General features: G+C 46.3%; 7 non-coding genes across 7 annotated transcripts; all 7 read left to right on the top strand.

Moving 5' to 3' along the window:
• The first annotated feature begins 1,769 nt into the window (after nucleotides 1–1,769).
• Nucleotides 1,770–1,852, top strand: trnal-caa (transfer RNA leucine (anticodon CAA)). Its single transcript has one exon. It is a non-coding gene; the product is annotated as a tRNA-Leu (tRNA).
• A 12,930-nt stretch (nucleotides 1,853–14,782) lies between these two features.
• Nucleotides 14,783–14,854, top strand: trnae-cuc (transfer RNA glutamic acid (anticodon CUC)). The gene has a single exon. It is a non-coding gene; the product is annotated as a tRNA-Glu (tRNA).
• Nucleotides 14,855–15,601: 747 nt separating this feature from the next.
• Nucleotides 15,602–15,673, top strand: trnaa-agc (transfer RNA alanine (anticodon AGC)). The gene has a single exon. It is a non-coding gene; the product is annotated as a tRNA-Ala (tRNA).
• Nucleotides 15,674–16,654: 981 nt separating this feature from the next.
• trnas-uga (transfer RNA serine (anticodon UGA)) lies at nucleotides 16,655–16,736 on the top strand. The gene has a single exon. It is a non-coding gene; the product is annotated as a tRNA-Ser (tRNA).
• Nucleotides 16,737–20,275: 3,539 nt separating this feature from the next.
• On the top strand, nucleotides 20,276–20,347 carry trnaa-agc (transfer RNA alanine (anticodon AGC)). Its single transcript has one exon. It is a non-coding gene; the product is annotated as a tRNA-Ala (tRNA).
• Nucleotides 20,348–21,329: 982 nt separating this feature from the next.
• On the top strand, nucleotides 21,330–21,411 carry trnas-uga (transfer RNA serine (anticodon UGA)). Its single transcript has one exon. It is a non-coding gene; the product is annotated as a tRNA-Ser (tRNA).
• A 2,727-nt stretch (nucleotides 21,412–24,138) lies between these two features.
• On the top strand, nucleotides 24,139–24,210 carry trnae-cuc (transfer RNA glutamic acid (anticodon CUC)). Its single transcript has one exon. It is a non-coding gene; the product is annotated as a tRNA-Glu (tRNA).
• Nucleotides 24,211–25,334: the final 1,124 nt, after the last annotated feature.

Raw genomic sequence — 25,334 nt, forward strand, 5'->3', positions numbered from 1 at the left:
CAAACATTCATGGCATAATCACATAAAACATAGTTTTCATCGGGGCGTCCTCCTGTAAGACTGTGGGGGAGAAGGTCTGTTATCGCCAAAGTCACAGCGGCTCCCTGCGGTGAGGGAGAGAGGGAGAAAGAAAACCCCCCAATGTTCAAAGAGAGTTTTTCTGTTATCTGGCCGTGGAATATCCATCTCCATTCCCCTACACTTGCAATGAGGTCAAATATAGGACAAACCCATTGTCAGGAGTGGGATTAGAACCCATTCCTCCACTTGTAGACCAAATTTGCTTACGCTTAGGTAGGAGTTTACCTTGACCCTGACACCTTGGACATTTCAGCGATGCTGACATTGAGCTCCCTTATCTCGAAGATAACGTTCCAAAAATCAGTACAAAGTAAATGCTTTGGCAACCTTACACTAGATGAAGTCTTTCCAATTATGTACAGTCCATATAAAGAGATGACTTTAACAGGTGATGAGAATTGAGTGAAATAGTTCAAATCTCATTGTTACAGAGGGTTTAATTCTTCTTCTTTCGGTTCCAACAGAAGAAAATTTATGACCAAGATTTCACGGGTTGTAATGGCAAGCAGTCCACTTTTTGATTCTCAGTTTGTTGGCAAGGAATGACTGATGTGGACCCATTTTGGATGAAAACCGTGTTTTGCGTTTGTGGAAATGAGCATCATGGAAGGATGTATGGGCTCTGTGGCGCAATGAGTCGCTAATGGTGAGAGAACATATTTGTTTTTTACAATGGAAAGTCTGCTCGCTTTACTATCTGATGAAAGGCACTGCTGAACGAGGTTCAATTGCCAAGTGTGCTTGAAAAAGTAAGCAAATACATCGGCATTATGTCAAATAACATTATCTTGCAATTTTTCTTCAATATCCAGATTAACTGCAGTATATTGAGTGCGCAATAAATTGGCGAGAGTCGATTGATTGAAAAACTTCCAGTTTTTTTATAGCTACATTGGTACAGGGGATTTAGCTTAAAGGTAGAAAGATTGATGCCCTCGCTCTCCATTAAACACAGTTGATTGGACAGGGGCTGAACTTTCGAATGTTGCTGGCTCGCTTTAAAAAAAAAAAAAGATATTGCGGCTTGTAGAGTCGCAATTATTATACCACGTGGGCTGTATGACTCTGTGGCGCAATTGGGCAGCGCGCTCTGCTGTTAACCGGGAGGTTGGTGGTTCGAGCCCACCCAGGGACGATTGGAAGAGCAATTGCAGGCAAAGTCTACGAGGTAAAATTGGTCAATGAATATCGACTAACAGGTTCGAGTAGCATTTTTGAAACGCAGGGTAAACTCCCAATGGATATGGAGTCCGTCGCCTTAACCGCTCGGCCACAACGATACGCTGATACACCGCCCCCTGTAAGTATTATCATTAGTAAGCCATGCCACCTCCCCGGCTTGACCTGCAGGTGTCGCAATTGCGCACGCGCCCGTTTTACTCTCTCTCTCTTTCTCTCTCTCTTTCTCTCTCTCTCTTTCTCTCTCTCTCTCTTTCTCTCTTTCTCTTTCTCTCTCTTTCACTCTACTTCTTCATCGTAAGGACATAATTGTTTTTTTTTTTTTTCATCCTTATTATTTAAAATAAAATAAAAATTGACACAATAGCATTTAAAAAAATATCTATATATTATTTTTCTCTTTTCGGCGTTGTCGCATTCTTTATTCAAAATAGTAGCGTGGCGGCGGCGGCGACCGACCGACCGACCGACACCCCTTTTACAAGCGAGCAACGCCATTATAGGCTTTCACCAGGATGGCCGAGCGGTTAAGGCTTCGGACTCAAGATCCGACGGGCGGTGGCCCTCGTGGGTTCGGATCCCATTCCTGGTATAAGCTTCTTGGACAAATATAAAAAATAAAAAAAACACAACACAGGAAATTTTTGGCGGCGGCAAGGCAACGGCGGCAACGGCAGCGATCGTAAGATCGACAGATACTTAGGTCCGAGCGCAGCGCGGGCAGTAGCTGGGGGCGCACTCGCCACACACGTGTACGAGGCACCCTCGGTACACGTTCGTCGTTTTAGTGTCCTTGCTCCTGGGGCATATTCGGCACCACTTCCTCTTCGCGGGTACAGCAGCGGGTTCTCTTCCTCCTCCTCCTCCCCCCCTCTCTCCCCTCTCCTCTCCCCTCTCTTCTCCCCTCTCCCGAGATGTCCCCGATGACGCCAGGTCATCGGGTCCTCCTCCCCCTCCCCCTCCCTTCCTCCTCCCTCCCGCGTATACGAGGCGCGACGAGCGCGCTCCCCAGCTGCTCCATGAACAGCCTGCGTCTGTGGCGTTTGCCGACCATCCACATCAGGTTCAGCTCCCGCCACAGGACGAAAGCATTGTACGCGGACACGTCGATCATGTTGTGGAACAGGACGAGGGCCCACCGGCAGGTTTTCCTCCTGCAGCTGTAGGTACCTGTCACCTTGTCCAGGTTGTCCACGCCTCCCTTGGTGCGATTGTAATGCAGCACGGCCGCCGGTTTGCTCGGAGGAGGAGGCTCGCCGCCGCCGCGATTGCCGTCTCCGTAGGTGGCGCCGCACCGTGGTGAGGATCTGCAAGTTCTTGCTCTTCATCGCCAGGTAGGAGACCAAGGCGACCGAGGGGACTCCGTTCGTTGCCGTAGCCGTTGGAAGAGGTCCCCGGCGCGGTCTCGCCCAACGTGAACACGAGACGGAAGACGCGATCGCCCTGCGCTTCGTGTCGACCAGTTCCCGCGGGAACTCGCTCCTGTTGGCGCGCAGCGTCCCCAGCAGGGTGAGGCCGTCCCTCTCGAAGAATAGCCTGCGGGCGAGCTCGTACGAGGTGAAGAAGTTGTCGCACGTGACGTTGCGCCCCCCCCGGCCCCCCTTCCCAGTCCCAGTCCCTCGGTGAGATCGAGCACGACCCGCGTGGCCAGGTTCTTCTCCGGAGGCGCGCGCTTATCGGATTTCCCGGTGTAGACCTCCATCTTCCAGGCGTAACTGGACAGCGAGTCGCACGCGACCCACAGCTTGATTCCGTACTTCGCCGGCTTTGAGGGAAGGGGCAGCGACCTGTCAAAGAAGAAAGAAGAACGAAGAAAGAAGAAGAAAGAAGAAGGAAGAAGGAAGAAGAAGAAGAAGAAGAAGAAGAAGAAGGGGAAAAAAAATAAAAAAAAATAATGAAGGAAAAACAAGAACACAAGAACAACAAATATTATTTAATTTGAATTTACTTTTCATGATTTATTGATTTATTAATTTATTAATTTATTAATTTATTAATTTATTAATTTATTAATTTATTAATTTATTAATTTATTAATTTATTAATTTATTGATTTATTGATTATTATTATTTTCTCTTTTTTTTTCTCCATTTGTTTAAATAAAAAAAATCACCTCTAAACGAAACCAGCCTCTCGTCTACGGTGACCTTGGATCCCGGATTGTACATGAGCGGCAGTCGCTTGCACCACAAGTCCCACAGCTCCCTGATGGGCGCCAACTTGTCTACTCCTACTTCTCCTCCTCCTCGCCTTGCCTCTCAAGCGACGGCTTGGAGGTCCACGAGATTTCCCCGCGTTTAGAGAGCATAAGGTGTTCGTCGTCGCCGCCGCCGCCGCCTTCTTCTTCTTCTTCTTCTTCTTGTTCTTCTTCTTCCCCTCGCAAGTTCTGATTGATTGGCTTCAACAAAGATTACTGTCAGAGGATTATAGTGGTCATTTCTTTGTTTCATTTCTTGCTTATAATAAGTCCTATAAAAGTCCTGTCTCTCCAAGTCAAAGGATTCCTTCAACACATCAATGCTTTTCATTTGAGTTTCTTTTGCAATGCGGTGAAACGTTTACGCCTTTTGTAATCCAGGCGTTGAATCATAAGCTTGGTCATAAGAAAACCAGCTCCAGATTTTAACAGCTTTGTTTAGTTTGTATGCTTTGGTTGGCTCCTTTCAGGGGGTAAGCACAGATTTTACCCAAAGATTCTTCATGTTTCTGCACTTTTTCAAAAGAGTAACGCTACTCTCGGGGCACTCAAGGTTCCACTGAGATTTGAACTCGGATCGCTGGATTCAAAGTGTGCTAACCATTACACCATGGAACCGCAAAATGCTCCCTGGACGGATAACGGTGATCCAAAGCTACAAGTCTTTACATCAATCATCCCTTGCCAAAAAAATGAGAAACAAGGAGTGCAAACAGTGCAAACAATCTTGATGTGCAGCAATACTTTTCCCTCTCTTAATGCAAAGTGTAGCAGCAGTAAACTTGAGGGAGAAAGGTATGGGTTTGAGGGCTCTTCTTGTGGGCTTTACTCTCCTTGTAAATATTTTTCATAGACAAAAGAGTAGGCATTTCCTGTTTACTAAACAGGCCCTTTGACCAAGGAAGCCCCAGCGCCGTAATGATTTCCTGGTTTCCTTACATAATTACATACGGTGGTTACTTCTGGGATTGTATTTCTTGCTTGCTCTGGCAAGGTGAGCAGTCGTCCCTGGGTGGGCTCGAACCACCAACTTTTCGCCTACCAGCAGAACGCGCTAGCCGATTGCGCCACAGAGGCGAGAATCTTGACATACCCATAAAAGGTTTAACCCTCTAATTGCAATTAAAAATGAAGAAAAACTCTGGATTCAGAGCGCTAGCCGCTATACCGTTGAACCACACCTTTCTACAGGATGTCCTGTTTTGAAAATAAGTATGACATTTGATCATTGGGCTATATCAAAGAGAGCAGCATTGAAGTAGGCAAACTTCTGCTTCATGGTTTCATTGTGTGGTGGTCATCACATCTGCCCTACACGCAGAAGGTCTTGGGTACAACATTCAGCGAAACCAAACATGTTACCAAACATGTTCATGCTAACAATGTTCCAATGAAAGCTTGCTGTTTATGTTTTATAGATCCTTTCCATGCCATTTATGTCCTGATCTCGCAAAATATCCAATAGACCCAGCATTCCTATTCATTGTATTTTTGGGCAAAGACTAACATTCAGGTACACATGCCCAAACCCGGGATTGAACCAGGGACCTTTAGATCTTCAGTCTAACGCTCTCCCAACTATTTCGGCTACTTTTTCAAAAATTTAGGCAAGGGAGCGAAACGTGTGGCATAACGTAGCGAGAAAATGAACTAGTTCTGTGTGTCCTTTTTTCTTTTCTTTTGATTAAAAATAAAAACAATACAGGACACGACCAGGGAGCAAAAATCGAAATAAAAAGAACATAAATAGCACTAAACATAAAATAAAAACAAAATCACATTTAAATGAAAATAGGGGTCCTACTTGGTCCAAGTCAATCAAATTAGTGCTTATCCAAGTTAAGCCTGAATGTCACTGTTTTCCATTCATCCAATGTCTAATGTCTGTTACTATGTCAGTCAAGTCTTTGATCGTTGGCGTGGTTGGTGTCGAGCATTTCTTTGTGATGGCCTTTTTCTCTACAGCCAAAAGTATGTTCCAAGGGTATCCATTTATTGTGTCCATGGCAGGAGTGTTGAGGCCCAAGTACATAGTTTTAAATTTGAGTGGGATGGAAAAGTCAAAAACAGTCTGCAGTGCCCTTTGAATTTCAGTCCATTATTTTTGAGCAACAGCACAGCCCCAAAACACCTGATAGTGGTTTGCCTGCTGGGTTCTCCAGCAGTTAGCATTTCCTTGTGAATAATGGACACTTTGACATGGTGTGGTGAAAAAAACATATTTTTCCCCTTCAGGCATGTGATTTTGTGGTCTTCCTCAGGGCTGTTCCTACATTTCCACACTCTTGGTCAGACAAAACCAGGTTAACTTCTCGTTCCCATTGGTTTAGAATATACTCAGCAGAACGTTGTCCAGATTACCAATGCATTGAGATCATTTAGAAATGATTCCCCTCGCAAGTTCTGATTGATTGGTTTCAACAAAGATTACTGTCAGAGGATTATAGTGGTCATTTCTTTGTTTCATTTCTTGCTTATAATAAGTCCTATAAAAGTCCTGTCTCTCCAAGTCAAAGGATTCCTTCAACACATCAATGCTTTTCATTTGATTTTCTTTTGCAATGCGGTGAAACGTTTACGCCTTTTGTAATCCAGGCGTTGAATCATAAGCTTGGTCATAAGAAAACCAGCTCCAGATTTTAACAGCTTTGTTTAGTTTGTATGCTTTGGTTGGCTCCTTTCAGGGGGTAAGCACAGATTTTACCCAAAGATTCTTCATGTTTCTGCACTTTTTCAAAAGAGTAACGCTACTCTCGGGGCACTCAAGGTTCCACTGAGATTTGAACTCGGATCGCTGGATTCAAAGTGCGCAAACCATTACACCATTGAACCGCAGAATGCTCCCTAGACGGATAACGGTGATCCAAAGCTACAAGTCTTAACATCAATCATCCCTTGCCACAAAAATGGGAAACAAGGATTGCAAACAGTGCAAACAATCTTGAAAAAAGCGAGCCAGCAACTTTCGAAAGTTCAGCCCCTGTCCAATCAACTGTGTTTAATGGAGAGCGAGGGCATCAATCGTTCTACCTTTGAGCTAAATCCCCTGTACCAATGTAGCTATAAAAAAACTGGAAGTCTCTCAATCAATCGACTCTCGCCAATTTATTGCGCACTCAATATACTGCAGTTGATCTGGATGTTGAGGAAAAAATGCAAGATAATGTTATTTGACATAATGCCGATGTATTTGCTTACTTTTTCAAGCACACTTGGCAATTTAACCTCGTTCAGCAGTGCCTTTCATCAGATAGTAAAGCGAGCAGACTTTCCATTGTAAAAAACAACCATGTACTCTCACCATTAGCGACCTTTGAATCCCCTTGCAAATTATGCCTAGAAGTCCAATGCGCTATCCATTGCGCCACAGAGCCCATACATCCTTCCATGATGCTCATTTCCACAAACGCAAAACACGGTATTCATCCAAAATGGGTCTACATCAGTCATTCCTTGCCAACAAACTGAGAATCAAAAAGTGAAAAGAGTGCAGTTAATCTGTGTGTGCAGGGATACTTTTCCATCTCTTATTCCAATTTGTAACAGCAGCGCATTTTCTGTCGTTGTAAATAATTTGCATGCTTGAATGGACAACTGAGTAGTAGTAGGTTTGAGATGGGCCGGTATTTATTTAGCACTGTGGCATCAAGACTGCTCTTCTTTAAGAGAGGCTTAATGACTGCAGTTTTAAGGCTCTTGGGAAAATTCCAGATCCAAGCAACATGTTGACTTTTTCATTGATTGGAGCCAACAGACTGCTCACCATAGACTTTAAAAATCTAGTAGGCAATGCATAAAGGCAGCATGTAGTGGAACTCAGACTTGTGGTGATCTCTTGGAAAGTTTTGTCAGCCACAAATGCAAAATGGGTTAACTCCAGTTGTCTAGTTGGCTGCGTGCTTGTTATCTGCAAATAATGGTATTATTAATGTTCTGAAATGAGTCTTGCAAAGAACACTGCAAACTCATTGCACCTGGAGAAATACAGAAACCATCAGACAAAGTAACATTTACCACACTGTAATTTGAAATATTAACCCGCTTTGTCATTAGCAGGTCCAGAGTGTGCCATTTGCCCTCTGTGGGGCCACTCAGGTGCTGAGTAAGACCAAAGCTTCTGATGACAGCGCCAAGCTCTTTAGAAGAAGACGAGGTTGAGCGGGGCGTGAAGGAAGGAAGGAACAGTCACTCACGTACGGGAAACTCCTACCAAGCAGTGGCCAGCCTATAGCACACTGGGATTCTGTGGTAATTGAACCAAGTTTAGCAGTTCCTTTCATCAGTTAATAACACAAGCAGGCTTTCCTATTTACCAATGTAGATAACAGGGGTTACAACAGTGACTCTGGTGGGTCTCGAACTCACAGCCTTTGAATGCCTTTGCAACTTTTGTCTGATTCCCCTTTTTCACAAAAGCAAAACAGTCATCCGAAAACAGTCTACATCAATCAATCCTTACCATCAAACTGAGAAACAAGGAGTGAAAAGAGTGCATTTACTCTGTTTATTCAGGGATACTTTTCAATCTCTAATTGCAAAATGTAAAAGAGCTCTTTCGGGTGATAAGTTTTTCTGTACATGTAAACAACTGATTTGCTTGAAAGGCTATCATGAAGGCACTGCTGGGATTTGAACCCAGGATGTCCTGTTTACTAGACAGCCACAGCGCCTCTTAAATGCTACTCCACCTGTTTCAGCTAGATATTCAGTGACCAATGTTACCTCGTAGATTTCGCCTTTTTGAGGTGCGTGCAATTTGTGGTGTGCTGCATGGTCTGGAGCTGGAGGTTTGGGAGTTTTTTGGAGTTTTTAATCGTAATTTTGATCATTTTCATTTACTTTTTTCAGTTTTTTTGTTTGTTCCCCTCCCAGTAAACTTACTGGGAGGTGGATTTTTTGTTTTTTTGTGAGCATGGCTCAAAGGACGGACAACACGGCATCGGACACTGGAATGGACACGACAAAGGCAAGACAAAGTTTGAAAGAATCTGTAAATAATAGAAAGAACAAAGAAAGAAGGATGAAATTTATGAAAGAACTCACTGTGGTATTGGAACTAACGGAGGGAGCACAAATCACGCCACTAGCTTTTTTGAAATCAACTCAGGAGGTGTGCGGCTCCATAGTAGCGTGCAGACTCATCTCAAAGGACAAATATGAAGTAACCGTCAGTACCACCAAAGCGAAGGAGCGGCTCCTGGATGGGTACTGCATTGGAGGAGTCAGGGTTCACGCCCGTGACATCTCGGTTGATGAGCTGGTCATGTCCTTCATGGGGCTGCCGGCTTATATCGAGGACGAGGAGATCCTGGCCAAGCTCTACGCCTGGGGGGTCTCTGCGGTCTCCGAGGTGAGGAGGAGAATGTGGCCGGGGACGAACATGGCGGACGGCACCAGGTTTGTACGGGTAAGGTTCACGGACACGGTGCAGTCCTTACCGTATTCTGTCAGGTTTGACACCGCGGGGGGCCCCGAGTACTTCAGGGTAATACACGACAGGCAGGTGCGGGTGTGTAGGGGGTGTCTCCAGCCTGGCCATATTCTGAGGGAGTGCCCTGACTTTCTGTGCCGCAACTGCGGGAGCCAGGGGCATTACGCGCGCGAGTGTGTCGCGCAGTGGGCCCCGAAGTGCAGAGAGTGCCGCATGTTCCGCCACTTATGTCCGTGTGGTGCGGGTGACAGAGAGGAGGACAGAGGGGAGGACAGAGGGGAGGACAGGGAGGACGCCATTGGAGGAGAGAGCAGTGACGTGGCCCAGAACGTGCCCGCAACTGCTCTCTCCGAAGTAGAGGAGGTTTTGGAGGAGGAGGCTGTGGAGGAGTCAGGGGAGCCAGAGGTGTTCGGCTCCTCTTGCTCCTCTGACTCCTCAGACGAGGAGGCGCCCGTCGCACTGGAGATGGTGCTCGGCTCAGCGCTGGCGTCTGGGAAGGTGGGAGCAGGACAAACTGCTCCTCCTGACCAGAGGGAAGGGACTCGTGAGGGTCCAACTCCTAAGCCCGTGGAGGCAGAGGCTGAACCCGGGAGGAGGATGGGTGCGGGACAGGCCCCGCATCTTACCTCCAAAGGGGGGGACATCACCACAGGGCTGGGTGATGATCCCAAGCTCCAGTCGGACGGTGGTAAGAGGGGACAGGTGGAGAAGAAGGAAAAGAAAGGGACAAGACGCAGGAAGCAGGTGGCAGGAGATGGAGAGGGCGCTGCTGCTCAGAGCGGCTCCACCTCCTCCGCCTCCTCCATTCCAGCCACATCAAAAGCGCCAGCAGAAAGCTCCATCAACCCACCATCCTCCACACGCAGCTCTGCCCCACGAGGTGAGCTCGAGACTGTTTTTAATGATGACTTCATGGATTTCTCCACCCGTGAAGTCAGAAAAAGAGTGTGGGAGTCAGATGCGACGGGCGCCAAAAAGAAGTCGAAATAAAAGATGGGTTGTATCCTCCAAAGTCTCCTCTTAATGGCGTTCTCCTTGTCCTCTTGGAACGCAGGCGGCCTGCGGAGCCCAGTGCGGATGCAGAGCGCGTTACACTTTTCCAAGTGGGACGTGCTCTGCATCCAAGAAACGCATTGGGATGTCAGCCACGCGCAACGAGTGCGGAACGTGGGAGTAGGCTCTGTATTTTGGGCCCTGGGCACGGCGTGCTCGCGCGATGTGGCCACGGTGGTGAGGCCTGGTGTCTTAGGCCAACCCACCCTGGTACACGCCGACCCAGAGGGCTCCTTCCTGGTCCTGGACTTCACGGACACAGTGAAGTTCAGACTAATTAATATCTACGCCCCGAACGATGATGGTCTGAGGAGGCAATTCTTCAAAAAAATATTTCGCTTTGCAAACGACAATACAATCATAATCGGTGACTTTAATACAACACTTTGCAAGACAGACATCGGCATTAACAACTCTTTTAAAAACAGCACTGCCAGGACAGCCCTGTTGGAAGAAGCCGCCAGCAGGAACCTGACGGAGGTGTGGCGGTTCGTCCACCCCTTCCTGAAGGATTTCTCCAGGTGGCAGGGCGTCCTGAAGCAGTCCCGCATTGACCTCTGTTTTGCCTCCTCAGACCTGGCACAGAGAGTCAGTGGTGCTTCCTACAAGTGGTCAGGCTTGAGTGATCACTCCACTTTAGATATTTATTTTGGGTTAGTTTCATCACCGAGGAATGGAGGACTGTGGGTCCTAAACAGCTCCATCCTCGGTGATGAAACTTTTTGTAGGAAAATGGACTTTTTGTTTGATGTATTTGACATGGAGCTGGAGCTGATCGACAGCGTGGTCGATTGGTGGCCGACGGCAAAAACACGCATTAAAAAGCTCTGTGTCAATTACAGCAAACACAAGGCGTGGCTGTCGACCAGGAGGGAGACCGCTCTCCGCCAGCGCCTGCAGGTCCTGGACCAGGGCGCAGCTTCCACCACTGGCCCTGTGGATCCAGAGTACCTGGTGGTGCGCGCTGAGCTGGAGCAGCTGGAGGTAAGTAGGTGTCAGGGTGCAATTTTGAGGGCAAAAGCCAGACACACAGTCGAAGGAGAACGCTCGACAGCGTTCTTCTTCGGCTGTGAGAAGGCTACACAGGGAAAGATGCACATAGATAAGTTGATAGAGAAGACAGGTAAGATTGTTTCCGAGGTAAGTGAGGTTTTAGAGACAGCGCAGGATTTCTATAGTAGGCTTTTTAGTTCAGACGGAGTGGCAGAGCAGGCTTTAGACCAGGCTGTAGGTGCTCTGGAGCGCAAACTGAGCAGGGAGGATAGGGAGCTGTGCGACGCGCCTCTGTCTCTCATGGAGATAGAGGCTGCAGTCAAGAGTTTAAATACAGGAAAAAGCCCCGGAGAGGACGGACTAACCTGTGAGTTTTTCAAGCGTTTCGCTTCCAGGTTAGCTCCGATCCTACTCCTATTATATCAGGATTTTGAGAGTGAGTGTAGAGTTGGCGATGGTTTTGCGATGAGTGTCGTCACTCTGCTTTTTAAGAAGGGCGACAGGAGCAGCCTCGCCAACTACAGGCCCATTAGCCTTTTGAACGTAGTCTATAAAATTTTAGCAAAGGTATTAGCAGGTAGGTTAAAGCGTGTGATTGGATCCATCATACACCCCTCGCAGGCCTACAGCGTCCCCGGGAGGGACATCTCAGACATAGTTTTGTCTCTGAGATATCTCCTTCGGCAGATGCACGCGACCGGTGGTATTCACGTTAGTGTAGACTTTAACAAGGCGTTCGACAGAGTTGAGCATTCGTTCCTCTGGACTGTATTAGGTAAGTTAGGTTTCGGCGAACGGTTTGTTAATTGGCTACAGCTCATCTATTCCTTTGCGGTCAGTAAGGTCAAAGTCAACGGGTTTCTAACTGACTCTTTCCCCTTAAAAAGATCAGTCAGGCAGGGCTGTCCCCTCTCGTCGCTCCTCTACAGCATCGCCGCTGAGCCTTTGGCGGCCATGTTGCGGGCGGACGCGGCGGTGAGGGGACTGACCACGCCTGCGGGTAGGGAAGTCAAAATTTTTCAGTACGCAGATGACACGAATCTGATCCTCCGAGACGTGGAGAGCCTGAACGCCTCTCTCCACGTGCTCAATGTTTATGGCCTCGCTTCAGGGGCCAAAATAAATTTCGATAAAACCACGGTTAAATTTTGCGGCAGCGTCACGCCTGTTCCTCTCCCTGTCCAGCTCCGGGAGGCCGGGGACTCCTACAAGGTCCTCGGCGTCCCCCTGGGCAGAGACGAGGAGGCGTGTCATACTGCACTTTGGTCGCCTTTGTGCGAGAAAATTACAGCGCGCTTGAATTTTTGGAGACGTCGTAATCTGACATTAAAAGGTAAAGTCTTAGTTGTAAATTCTTTGTGCATGTCCATGTTGAACCATGCACTCTCCGTGTACGGCCTGCCGGGGGTCTATGCTAACAAATTAAGGTTAGTGATAAACCACTTTTTGTGGAATCGTGAGAGGGGCTTTATTGCACATAAGGTTATGATAGGTGAGTACGATCAGGGAGGTTTAAAGTTAGCAGATTTAGAGTTAAGGAAGAAGGCCTTCCGGCTGAAAACAATTCGGAAATTTCTAGACGTTGAGGTAGATGCTCCATGGAAGGATTATATAGGTGAGTTTGTTAATAGTCTAGGTAAGTTTGGTGTTTATAATTTGTGTTTGTTGCCCCCTGTTTCGGTCCTGGAAGGCCTCCCCCCCTTCGAGAGGGAACTCTTGGAGGCGTGGAGGACTTTCAGGCCCCTGACTGTGGCGGTTCCAGACAGCGGTGAGGGTCTCGCGCACATGCCCCTCCGTCATAACCCTGACTTGCTCTCCGCTCCCCCCGGGAAGCGTGAGTGCATGATCAGTGGGGCGATGGAGGAGGCTGGGCTGGAATATGTAGGTAAGGTATTTGACGTGAAAGGTAATTTTAGTGTAGATTATATAGGGAAGTGTTTTAGGTTAGCAGGTAAAGTGTTTAGGAAAAAGTATATTAGTGGTATGGTAAGTATTTTTAACAGGAATCTGGTCAGGCATTGGGGAAGCACTTTGGGCCAAATGGGGAGCACGACAGGTAAGTTGAATTTTAATGTATTTGTTAGCACGGGGAGGTTTAGGATTTTCACAGACCTACCCACCCGCATCCTGTATCAGTTGTTGTTGCCGGGAGTGCTCAGGCGTCCCGCCTCGGAACACAAATGGTCATTAACATTCCCCGCACGCACCATTGCAACCATCTGGGCCAACATCTATAATTGGTACACCCCACATAACGTAGGTCATTTTGACTTCAGATTTAGACACAGGATCGTCTTTACATCCGCAGCACTGCACGCATTTCTTCCCGACAGCTACGCTGCGGACTGCCCCGTGTGCCACGGACCCCCCGAGACCCTGGAGCACATGCTGTACACCTGCCCGGCCGTCCGCCCGTTCTGGTCCCGACTGCAGGACCTCCTCGCTCGGAGGCTGTCCTGGAGGCTCCCACTGCTGGCGGCCCTAGGAGGGGACGACCAGGAGCCCTGGCTCCTCCTCTTTGGTCCCGGACAGAGTCGCTCTGTAGCCAACACCCATCTCGCCCGACTAACCCTCTCCATAGCCCGGTACACATTATATCTCAACAGGAACATCCATCTCCGTGACAATAAAACAGCAGAACCCTGGCCCATCTTCAAAGGACTCTTGGCCGCACACCTCCGACACCTCCACATGGCAGCAGAGCACCGGTTCATCACCCACCTCGTCCCCCACAACACCCTGATCCACCTCACACCCTCCGGAAACCTGGACATCATCTTCTGACCCCGGCATAACCCCCCCAACCACGGCATCAACCCCAACCACGGCATCACCCCCCATCACTGAAGAATGTTTGGAGAATGATTGTGTGTTTGATTTTCTGTAATTTTTTGTCTCGTCTCCCCCTGCCCTTGTGTATCCCATTCCCCTGCCCTTGTGTGTCATGTCTGTCTGTACATTCATGTAAATATATGTAAATACTTGTTTTGATGTTTTTGATAATAAAAGATAAAAAAAAAAAATAAAATAAAAAATAAACAGTAAACATCCAGGGACGGGACATTGAGAGAATGGACTCATACAAGTACCTGGGTGTTGATCTGAACCACAAACTGGACTGGACTCATAACACAGACGCACTGTACAGGAAGAGACAGAGTCGGCTCTACCTCCTGAGGAGACTCAGGTCTTTTGGAGTGACAGGGCCACTCCTGAAGACCTTCTACGACTCTGTGGTGGCATCAGCCCTCCTGTACGGTGTGGCCTGCTGGAGCAGCAGCATCACAGAGAGGGAGAGGAAGAGGCTGGACAAAGTCATCAAGAAGTCCAGCTCCGTCCTGGGCTGTGCTCTGGACTCGGTGCAGGAGGTGGGGGACATGAGGGTCCTGGCTAGATTCACATCTATGCTGGACCATGAGTGTCATCCCCTGCAGGACACTATGTCCGCTCTGGAGAGCAGCTTCAGTGAGAGACTAATCCACCCTCGCTGTGTGAGGGAAAGGTTTCGTAGGTCTTTCCTTCCTGCTTCTGTCAGACTTTATAACAAACACTGTTAGTCCTGAACACTCGCAATACTGACCTAACCTAATACTGATGTGCAATTCCGTCATATGTGCAATTGCTGTTGGAATCCATGTGCAATTCATGTGCAATTACTGTGAAATTCATGTGCAATCTATGTGCCGTCATGACACATATTCATGTGCAATTACTGTTGTGATCACATGCAATGGTATTTATGTATTTATCTTATTATCTTATCTCATCTCATCTCATCTCATCTCATCTTATCTTATCTTATCTTATCTTTTTTACCATTAAATTAGCTCTTACCTTCTCAAATCCTTCCCATATGGTCTAGCGGTTAGGATTCCTGGCTCTCATTCAGGTGGCCCGGGTTCAACTCCCGGTATGGGAATATCTGGTCTGTCCTTCTGGAATACTTGTAGCCACATTATGTACAAGACTCACCGTGGTTACGAGTACTTTCAAGCTGGACGGAGGTGAAGAGAGGCATAGAAACTTGGCATCAATTTGGGCGCAGCATGCGGAAGTTTGTAATCAACCTTCAGCTTTTCTATGCATCTATAGACTAGCAGGTTGGTTGGTGTTTCTTTTTGGAGCATTTCTAGACAAAGTGGGTCAGCGGTAGAGCGCATACTTTGCTTCATTTGGGATCAGTCATGTTTTCCAGCAATTTTTGACTGGACAAGCATATCTTGATTTTTTTATTGGTCTCAAGCTTTCACCGTAATTTTCCAAAGATGCAGTATTGTGGTGGCCAGGTGGTCAAGCTGATGGGCAAAAAATCCATTGGCATTGCTTCATATTTCTTAGAACCCTGCTGGAAACATACCTTTCTCTTCCCCCTGACCAGCAAAGGATGCCACCTGCTTAACAGTGCTTGATTTGTAAATATATAGGTACAGGAACACTTGTGGACTGGGTGATCAGGCCAAAAAAGTTACTGTAACACACAAAAAGTGACGCACATGTAAGTAAAGTAACAATGGGACAAACCTTTGTGTCACAACCAGTCAAATTGGAATAAACAAAAAAAAATGAAGAATTGAATTGCCTATCTGGTCACTGTTTCTGTTGATTCTATTCTCTGTTCTGTTTTTGTCCATCTATCCGTCTATCATTTTAAGGCATTGATAAGGAAGGGGATGTAGCTCAGTGGTAGAGCGCATGCTTAGCATGTATGAGGTCTTGGGTTCAATCCCCAGCATCTCCAGGTGACACTGTAGTCTTTGCTAATGGCCAGATTACACTGCAGTGAATTTTAGAGACCTTCACTTAAATATTTCAAATCAGCACATGTGGTGATTCAGTGCAAGCTCCCAGTCCCGCATTACCTTTGAACCTTGTAGCACTTATAAAATTCAAACAATATTATTTCATCCATCCACACTACCTGCAGGAAGGTGAGACAAAGTGGCCCATTCAGGTGGCCTGGGTTCAACTCCTGGCATGGGAACATCGTGGTCAGCCTTTTGGAAGACTTGAATCCACAGTATGAATAAGACACGCTGTGGGTTGTTAAGAGAGACATTGAAAAATCCCATCCATTTAGGATGCAGCGTGCAATATGCAGTAATCAACCTTTAGCTGTTCCATGCAACGTAGCAGCGGTTGTACTTGAAAGCATCCCTTCACAGGGACTGGAACTTAAATCTAGCTCCTTAGAGCACTCAGCCAGATTTTCTGGAGCGGGACAACACAAACTCAGAGCTGCTTGATAGTGCTTCCTACCCCATTAAAAAAAACTGTATTAAAAACCAAGACCTGGCTCTATTTGGCTGAACCAAAAGAAAGATACAAATCCCGAGCTATGTGCTTCTCTCCATGACATGCAGAACCAAGCACATTTAGATATTAAAAATGCTTGCTTAAAAGCTGGTGACCCAACTATGCACTGTTCTTTAACCTCTCAAACATCAATGAGGCTTATGTTACAATTCAATCTGTTACACTTGATCTTTATATTTCTCATATGGTCTAGGGATTAGAATTTCTAGTTCTCGCCGAGGCAGCCTGGGCGACATTCCCAACTTCCAGTATGGGTATGTCTCGCCAAACCTGAGCTTAGAATGTTTAGTAAAACATGCTGTCTCCATGAATTCATGGAGAGTTAAATCTGGTAATGTAATTGCGCTAGTTTCAGAAAATAATGTGGATAATTTCCGCTTTCTTAAACACAGTTCAAATGTGTATTGTTGTTGTGGCCGAGAGGTTAAGGCGATGGACTTGAAATCCATTGGGGTTTCCCCGCGCAGGTTCGAGTCCTGTCAGCAACGTGTGTTTAGCAGCACAGATTTTGAGGTTTCGTTCTATTCTATAAACCAGCATGTTTGCTGATGTTTAATTTCGGAGCCTCACTTCAGAACGAGGGCATGTATGAAATCCTTGTTTCAATCCCCTGCATCTCCATTCAATATGTTGATGGCACAAAGTGAAAAGTGTTGACTCCAGGTCTCGCTTGGACAATAATCATGACAGACAAGAGATGGTTATGTAGCTCAGTGTTAGAGCACAGTCTTTCGTAGCAAGATCCCAGTTCCACATTCCTTTAAAATTAGATTTCATATTTTGAAGCAATTTGAGTCTATTAGACGTATACAGCCACATGGGCATTACGCACTGGCCTCTTGAACCAGGGACTGTGGGTTTGAGTCCCATGATCATAACCATTCAGCAGAGTGGCGCAGCGGAAGCGTGCTGGGCCCATAACCCAGAGGTCGATGGATCGATACCATCCTCTGCTAGAATGTTTTTACTTGCATTATTGCCATTGTCAATCCAAATTAACCAAGCTAGTCAGTAATGTGTTGGATGATGGAAGCCGATCTTCAGCGCAAGCTCCCAGTTCCACATTTGCTTTGAATCTAGCAGCACATTTCTTTTATCCATCCTACATTGTTATTTCTTTTTTGGGGAAAAGGATAGCTGAGTAGTGAAAGAAGATGTAGGTCAAAAAAGACCCATGATTAGACATTTTGAAGCAATTTGAGTCTATTATGGGTACATAACCCCATAAGCAATATGCACAGGATACTAGCCTCCAAAATCCGGGATTGTGGATTTCAGGTCCATGGTCTAATAGGCTGAGCCACAAGGAAAATACTAATCACTAGACTTGTTGCACGTGGAATGGGCTTATATCTATTACATACAGAACTGTTCCTTAACTCTCAAGCATCAATGAGGCCTTCTTTATACGTCATAAGGCGCTGGTGCAGCTAGCAGCCCGGTGTAAACGCTCTCTCTTTTTTCTCACACTTATTGTGCTTCATCTCCTATATTTTGTAAATATAGTTAGTACATTTTTTCTATTTTACTGTACGATAGGGACACGCGCTGGAATCGTTTTTAATTCAACTGTTTTTGACTTTTTTCGGCTGGATTTGAGCGTTTTTCATCCGAGCTAGCCCCCCCGCGCCCTCCGGCCGCCGCCAAAGTACGGCGTGTTGTCGGTACACGCTTATATACACGTTTATATGAAAGAGGAACTTCATGAACGATCGGGACACGCACTGGAATCGCTTTAAAATAACTTGTTTTGACTTTATTCGGCTGGATTGAGTGTTTTCGTCGTGTCGTGGCGATGTGTCTTGGCTCTGAGTCCCCCGGCTCCGGCCCCGCCCCCCGGCCGGCGCCGTACCGCGTTTACACAAAGGAGGAACTAATGAAACTGCGGAGAACAGTCGTCTTACCCGGAGATCGTCACGTTATCCCGGCGGACATCCTAAGGAAAACGCAACGAAGCAGACAGGCTGGACGTAAACTCAGAGAGAAGAGAGGGACAAACAGGAAGTCGGTTCCCGCCGTAGTCATGGGTAACGTGAGGTCCCTTCAAAATAAAATGACGGAAATAGCGAGCCTCATGCGGTCCCAGAGGATTTACAGTTTGTGAGAGCACGGGATTGTGTGTCTGACACTCGGACCTGCAGTGTGGGGGCGCCCCAGGGCACTGTCCTCGCGCCCTTTCTCTTCACCCTTTACACTGCAGACTTCAGACATGACACGGACAGCTGTGTCCTGCAGAAGTTCTCTGATGACTCTGCCATCATCGGACTCATCACGGACGAAGATGACGCGGAGTACAGAGGACTGGCGCAGGACTTTGTGGACTGGTGTCAGCGGAACCACCTCATCAACGCGGGGAAGACCAAGGAAATGGTGGTGGATTTCCGCAGACGCCACCCCACTGCCCCCTTACCAGTGAACATCCAGGGACGGGACATTGAGAGAATGGACTCATACAAGTACCTGGGTGTTGATCTGAACCACAAACTGGACTGGACTCATAACACAGACGCACTGTACAGGAAGAGACAGAGTCGGCTCTACCTCCTGAGGAGACTCAGGTCTTTTGGAGTGACAGGGCCACTCCTGAAGACCTTCTACGACTCTGTGGTGGCATCAGCCCTCCTGTACGGTGTGGCCTGCTGGAGCAGCAGCATCACAGAGAGGGAGAGGAAGAGGCTGGACAAAGTCATCGAGAAGTCCAGCTCCGTCCTGGGCTGTGCTCTGGACTCGGTGCAGGAGGTGGGGGACATGAGGGTCCTGGCTAGATTCACATCTATGCTGGACCATGAGTGTCATCCCCTGCAGGACACTATGTCCGCTCTGGAGAGCAGCTTCAGTGAGAGACTAATCCACCCTTGCTGTGTGAGGGAAAGGTTTCGTAGGCCTTTCCTTACTGCTGCTGTCAGACTTTATAACAAACACTGTTAGTCCTGAACACTCGCAATACTGACCTAACCTAATACTGATGTGCAATTCCGTCATATGTGCAATTGCTGTTGGAATCCATGTGCAATTCATGTGCAATTACTGTGAAATTCATGTGCAATCTATGTGCCGTCATGACACATATTCATGTGCAATTACTGTTGTGATCACATGCAATGGTATTTATGTATTTATCTTATTATCTTATCTCATCTCATCTCATCTCATCTCATCTTATCTTATCTTATCTTTTTTACCATTAAATTAGCTCTTACCTTCTCAAATCCTTCCCATATGGTCTAGCGGTTAGGATTCCTGGCTCTCATTCAGGTCGCCCGGGTTCAACTCCCGGTATTGGAATATCTGGTCTGTCCTTCCGGAATACTTGTAGCCACATTATGTACAAGACTCACCGTGGTTACGAGTACTTTCAAGCTGGACGGAGGTGAAGAGAGGCATAGAAACTTGGCATCAATTTGGGCGCAGCATGCGGAAGTTTGTAATCAACCTTCAGCTTTTCTATGCATCTATAGACTAGCAGGTTGGTTGGTGTTTCTTTTTGGAGCATTTCTAGACAAAGTGGGTCAGCGGTAGAGCGCATACTTTGCTTCATTTGGGATCAGTCATGTTTTCCAGCAACTTTTGACTGGACAAGCATATCTTGATTTTTTTATTGGTCTCAAGCTTTCACCGTAATTTTCCAAAGATGCAGTATTGTGGTGGCCAGGTGGTCAAGCTGATGGGCAAAAAATCCATTGGCATTGCTTCATATTTCTTAGAACCCTGCTGGAAACATACCTTTCTCTTCCCCCTGACCAGCAAAGGATGCCACCTGCTTAACAGTGCTTGATTTGTAAATATATAGGTACAGGAACACTTGTGGACTGGGTGATCAGGCCAAAAAAGTTACTGTAACACACAAAAAGTGACGCACATGTAAGTAAAGTAACAATGGGACAAACCTTTGTGTCACAACCAGTCAAATTGGAATAAACAAAAAAAAATGAAGAATTGAATTGCCTATCTGGTCACTGTTTCTGTTGATTCTATTCTATCTGTTCTGTTTTTGTCCATTCTATCATTTTAAGGCATTGATAAGGAAGGGGGTGTAGCTCAGTGGTAGAGCGAATGCTTAGCATGTACGATGTCTTGGGTTCAATCCCCAGCATCTCCAGGTGACACTGTAGTCTTTGCTAATGGCCAGATTACACTGCAGTGAATTTTAGAGACCTTCACTGAAATATTTCAAATCAGCACATGTGGTGATTCAGTGCAAGCTCCCAGTCCCGCATTACCTTTGAACCTTGTAGCACTTATAAAATTCAAACAATATTATTTCATCCATCCACACTACCTGCAGGAAGGTGAGACAAAGTGGCCCATTCAGGTGGCCTGGGTTCAACTCCTGGCATGGGAACATTGTGGTCAGCCTTTTGGAAGACTTGAATCCACAGTATGAATAAGACACGCTGTGGGTTGTTAAGAGAGACATTGAAAAATCCCATCCATTTAGGATGCAGCGTGCAATATGCAGTAATCAACCTTTAGCTGTTCCATGCAACGTAGCAGCGGTTGTACTTGAAAGCATCCCTTCACAGGGACTGGAACTTAAATCTAGCTCCTTAGAGCACTCAGCCAGATTTTCTGGGGCGGGACAACACAAACTCAGAGCTGCTTGATAGTGCTTCCTACCCCATTAAAAAAAAACTGTATTAAAAATCAAGACCTGGCTCTATTTGGCTGAACCAAAAGAAAGATACAAATCCCGAGCTATGTGCTTCTCTCCATGACATGCAGAACCAAGCACATTTAGATATTAAAAATGCTTGCTTAAAAGCTGGTGACCCAACTATGCACTGTTCTTTAACCTCTCAAACATCAATGAGGCTTATGTTACAATTCAATCTGTTACACTTGATCTTTATATTTCTCATATGGTCTAGGGGTTAGAATTTCTAGTTCTCGCCGAGGCAGCCTGGGCAACATTCCCAACTTCCAGTATGGGTATGTCTCGCCAAACCTGAGCTTAGAATGTTTAGTAAAACATGCTGTCTCCATGAATTCATGGAGAGTTAAATCTGGTAATGTAATTGCGCTAGTTTCAGAAAATAATGTGGATAATTTCCACTTTCTTAAACACAGTTTTGATGTATATTGTTGTTGTGGCCGAGAGGTTAAGGTGATGGACTTGAAATCCATTGGGGTTTCCCCGCGCAGGTTCGAGTCCTGTCAGCAACGTGTGTTTAGCAGAACAGATTTTGAGGTTCTATTCTATAAACCAGCATGTTTGCTGATGTTTAATTTCGGAGCCTTTCTTTCAGAACGAGGGCATTTATGAAATCCTTGTTTCAATCCCCTGCATCTCCATTCAATATGTTGATGGCACAAAGTGAAAAGTGTTGACTCCAGGTCTCGCTTGGACAATAATCATGACAGACAAGAGATGGTTATGTAGCTCAGTGTTAGAGCACCGTCTTTCGTAGCAAGATCCCAGTTCCACATTCCTTTAAAATTAGATTTCATATTTTGAAGCGATTTGAGTCTATTAGACGTATACAGCCCCATGGGCATTACGCACTGGCCTCTTGAACCAGGGATTGTGGGTTTGAGTCCCATGATCATAACCATTCAGCAGAGTGGCGCAGCGGAAGCGTGCTGGGCCCATAACCCAGAGGTCGATGGATCGAAACCATCCTCTGCTAGAATGTTTTTTCTTGCATTATTGCCATTGTCAATCCAAATTAACCAAGCTAGTCAGTAATGTGTTGGATGATGGAAGCCGATCTTCAGCGCAAGCTCCCAGTTCCACATTTGCTTTGAATCTAGCAGCACATTTCTTTTATCCATCCTACATTGTTATTTCTTTTTTGGGGAAAAGGATAGCTGAGTAGTGAAAGAAGATGTAGGTCAAAAAAGACCCATGATTAGACATTTTGAAGCAATTTGAGTCTATTATGGGTACATAACCCCATAAGCAATATGCACAGGATACTAGCCTCCAAAATCCGGGATTGTGGATTTCAGGTCCATGGTCTAATAGGCTGAGCCACAAGGAAAATACTAATCACTAGACTTGTTGCACGTGGAATGGGCTTATATCTATTACATACAGAACTGTTCCTTAACTCTCAAGCATCAATGAGGCCTTCTTTATACGCCATAAGGCGCTGGTACAGCTAGCAGCCCGGTGTAAACGCTCTCTCTTTTTTCTCACACTTATTGTGCTTCATCTCCTATATTTTGTAAATATAGTTAGTACATTTTTTCTATTTTACTGTACGATAGGGACACGCGCTGGAATCGTTTTTAATTCAACTGTTTTTGACTTTTTTCGGCTGGATTTGAGCGTTTTTCGTCGTGTTGTTGTGATGTGAGCTAGCTCCGAGCTAGCCCCCCCGCGCCCTCCGGCCGCCGCCAAAGTACGGCGTGTTGTCGGTACACGCTTATATACACGTTTATATGAAAGAGGAACTTCATGAACGATCGGGACACGCACTGGAATCGCTTTAAAATAACTTGTTTTGACTTTATTCGGCTGGATTGAGTGTTTTCGTCGTGTCGTGGCGATGTGTCTTGGCTCTGAGTCCCCCGGCTCCGGCCCCGCCCCCCGGCCGGCGCCGTACTGCGTTTACACAAAGGAGGAACTAATGAAACTGCGGAGAACAGTCGTCTTACCCGGAGATCGTCACGTTATCCCGGCGGACATCCTAAGGAAAACGCAACGAAGCAGACAGGCTGGACGTAAACTCAGAGAGAAGAGAGGGACAAACAGGAAGTCGGTTCCCGCCGTAGTCATGGGTAACGTGAGGTCCCTTCAAAATAAAATGACGGAAATAGCGAGCCTCATGCGGTCCCAGAGGATTTACAGTTTGTGAGAGCACGGGATTGTGTGTCTGACACTCGGACCTGCAGTGTGGGGGCGCCCCAGGGCACTGTCCTCGCGCCCTTTCTCTTCACCCTTTACACTGCAGACTTCAGACATGACACGGACAGCTGTGTCCTGCAGAAGTTCTCTGATGACTCTGCCATCATCGGACTCATCACGGACGAAGATGACGCAGAGTACAGAGGACTGGCGCAGGACTTTGTGGACTGGTGTCAGCGGAACCACCTCATCAAAGCGGGGAAGACCATAGGAAATGGTGGTGGATTTCCGCAGACGCCACCCCACTGCCCCCTTACCAGTGAACATCCAGGGACGGGACATTGAGAGAATGGACTCATACAAGTACCTGGGTGTTGATCTGAACCACAAACTGGACTGGACTCATAACACAGACGCACTGTACAGGAAGAGACAGAGTCGGCTCTACCTCCTGAGGAGACTCAGGTCTTTTGGAGTGACAGGGCCACTCCTGAAGACCTTCTACGACTCTGTGGTGGCATCAGCCCTCCTGTACGGTGTGGCCTGCTGGAGCAGCAGCATCACAGAGAGGGAGAGGAAGAGGCTGGACAAAGTCATCGAGAAGTCCAGCTCCGTCCTGGGCTGTGCTCTGGACTCGGTGCAGGAGGTGGGGGACATGAGGGTCCTGGCTAGATTCACATCTATGCTGGACCATGAGTGTCATCCCCTGCAGGACACTATGTCCGCTCTGGAGAGCAGCTTCAGTGAGAGACTAATCCACCCTCGCTGTGTGAGGGAAAGGTTTCGTAGGTCTTTCCTTCCTGCTGCTGTCAGACTTTATAACAAACACTGTTAGTCCTGAACACTCGCAATACTGACCTAACCTAATACTGATGTGCAATTCCGTCATATGTGCAATTGCTGTTGGAATCCATGTGCAATTCATGTGCAATTACTGTGAAATTCATGTGCAATCTATGTGCCCTCATGACACATATTCATGTGCAATTACTGTTGTGATCACATGCAATGGTATTTATGTATTTATCTTATTATCTTATCTCATCTCATCTTATCTTGTCTTTTTTACCATTAAATTAGCTCTTACCTTCTCAAATCCTTCCCATATGGTCTAGCGGTTAGGATTCCTGGCTCTCATTCAGGTGGCCCGGGTTCAACTCCAGGTATGGGAATATCTGGTCTGTCCTTCTGGAATACTTGTAGCCACATTATGTACAAGACTCACCGTGGTTACGAGTACATTCAAGCTGGACGGAGGTGAAGAGAGGCATAGAAACTTGGCATCAATTTGGGCGCAGCATGCGGAAGTTTGTAATCAACCTTCAGCTTTTCTATGCATCTATAGACTAGCAGGTTGGTTGGTGTCCCTCTAATTGCAATAAGAAATGAAGAAAAACTCTGGATTCAGAGCGCTAACCGCTATACCGTTGAACCACACCTTTCTACAGGATTTCCTGTTTTGAAAATAAGTATGACATTTTATCATTGGGCTATATCAAAGAGAGCAGCATTGAAGTAGGCAAACTTCTGCTTCATGGTTTCATTGTGTGGTGGTCATCACATCTGCCCTACACGCAGAAGGTCTTGGGTACAACATTCAGCGAAACCAAACATGTTACCAAACATGTTCATGCTAACAATGTTCCAACGAAAGCATGCTGTTTATGTTTTATAGATCCTTTCCAGGCCATTTATGTCCTGATCTCGCAAAATATCCAATAGACCCAGCATTCCTATTCATTGTATTTTTGAGCAAAGACTAACATTCAGGTACACATGCCGAAACCCGGGATTGAACCAGGAATAACGTAGCGAGAAAATGAACTAGTTCTGTGTGTCCTTCTTTCTTTTCTTTTGATTAAACATAAAACAATACAGGACACGACCAGGAAGCAAAAATCGTAATTAAAAGAACTTAATAGTTACATAAAACATAACATAACATAAAATAAAATAAAAACAAAATCACATTTAAATGAAAATAAGGGTCCTACTTGGTCCAAGTCAATCAAATTAGTGCTTATCCAAGTTAAGCCTGAATGTCACTGTTTTCCATTCATCCAATGTCTAATGTCTGTTACTATGTCAGTCAAGTCTTTGATCGTTGGCGTGGTTGGTGTCGAGCATTTCTTTGTGATGGCCTTTTTCTCTACAGCCAAAAGTATGTTCCAAGGGTATCCATTTATTGTGTCCATGGCAGGAGTGTTGAGGCCCAAGTACATAGTTTTAAATTTGAGTGGGATGGAAAAGTCAAAAACAGTCTGCAGTGCCCTGTGAATTTCAGTCCATTATTTTT

This window comes from Eucyclogobius newberryi, unplaced genomic scaffold (assembly GCF_026437365.1).
Source record: "Eucyclogobius newberryi isolate DKJ021-1_F unplaced genomic scaffold, fEucNew1.0.hap1 SCAF_83, whole genome shotgun sequence".
Lineage (NCBI taxonomy): Eukaryota > Metazoa > Chordata > Actinopteri > Gobiiformes > Gobiidae > Eucyclogobius > Eucyclogobius newberryi.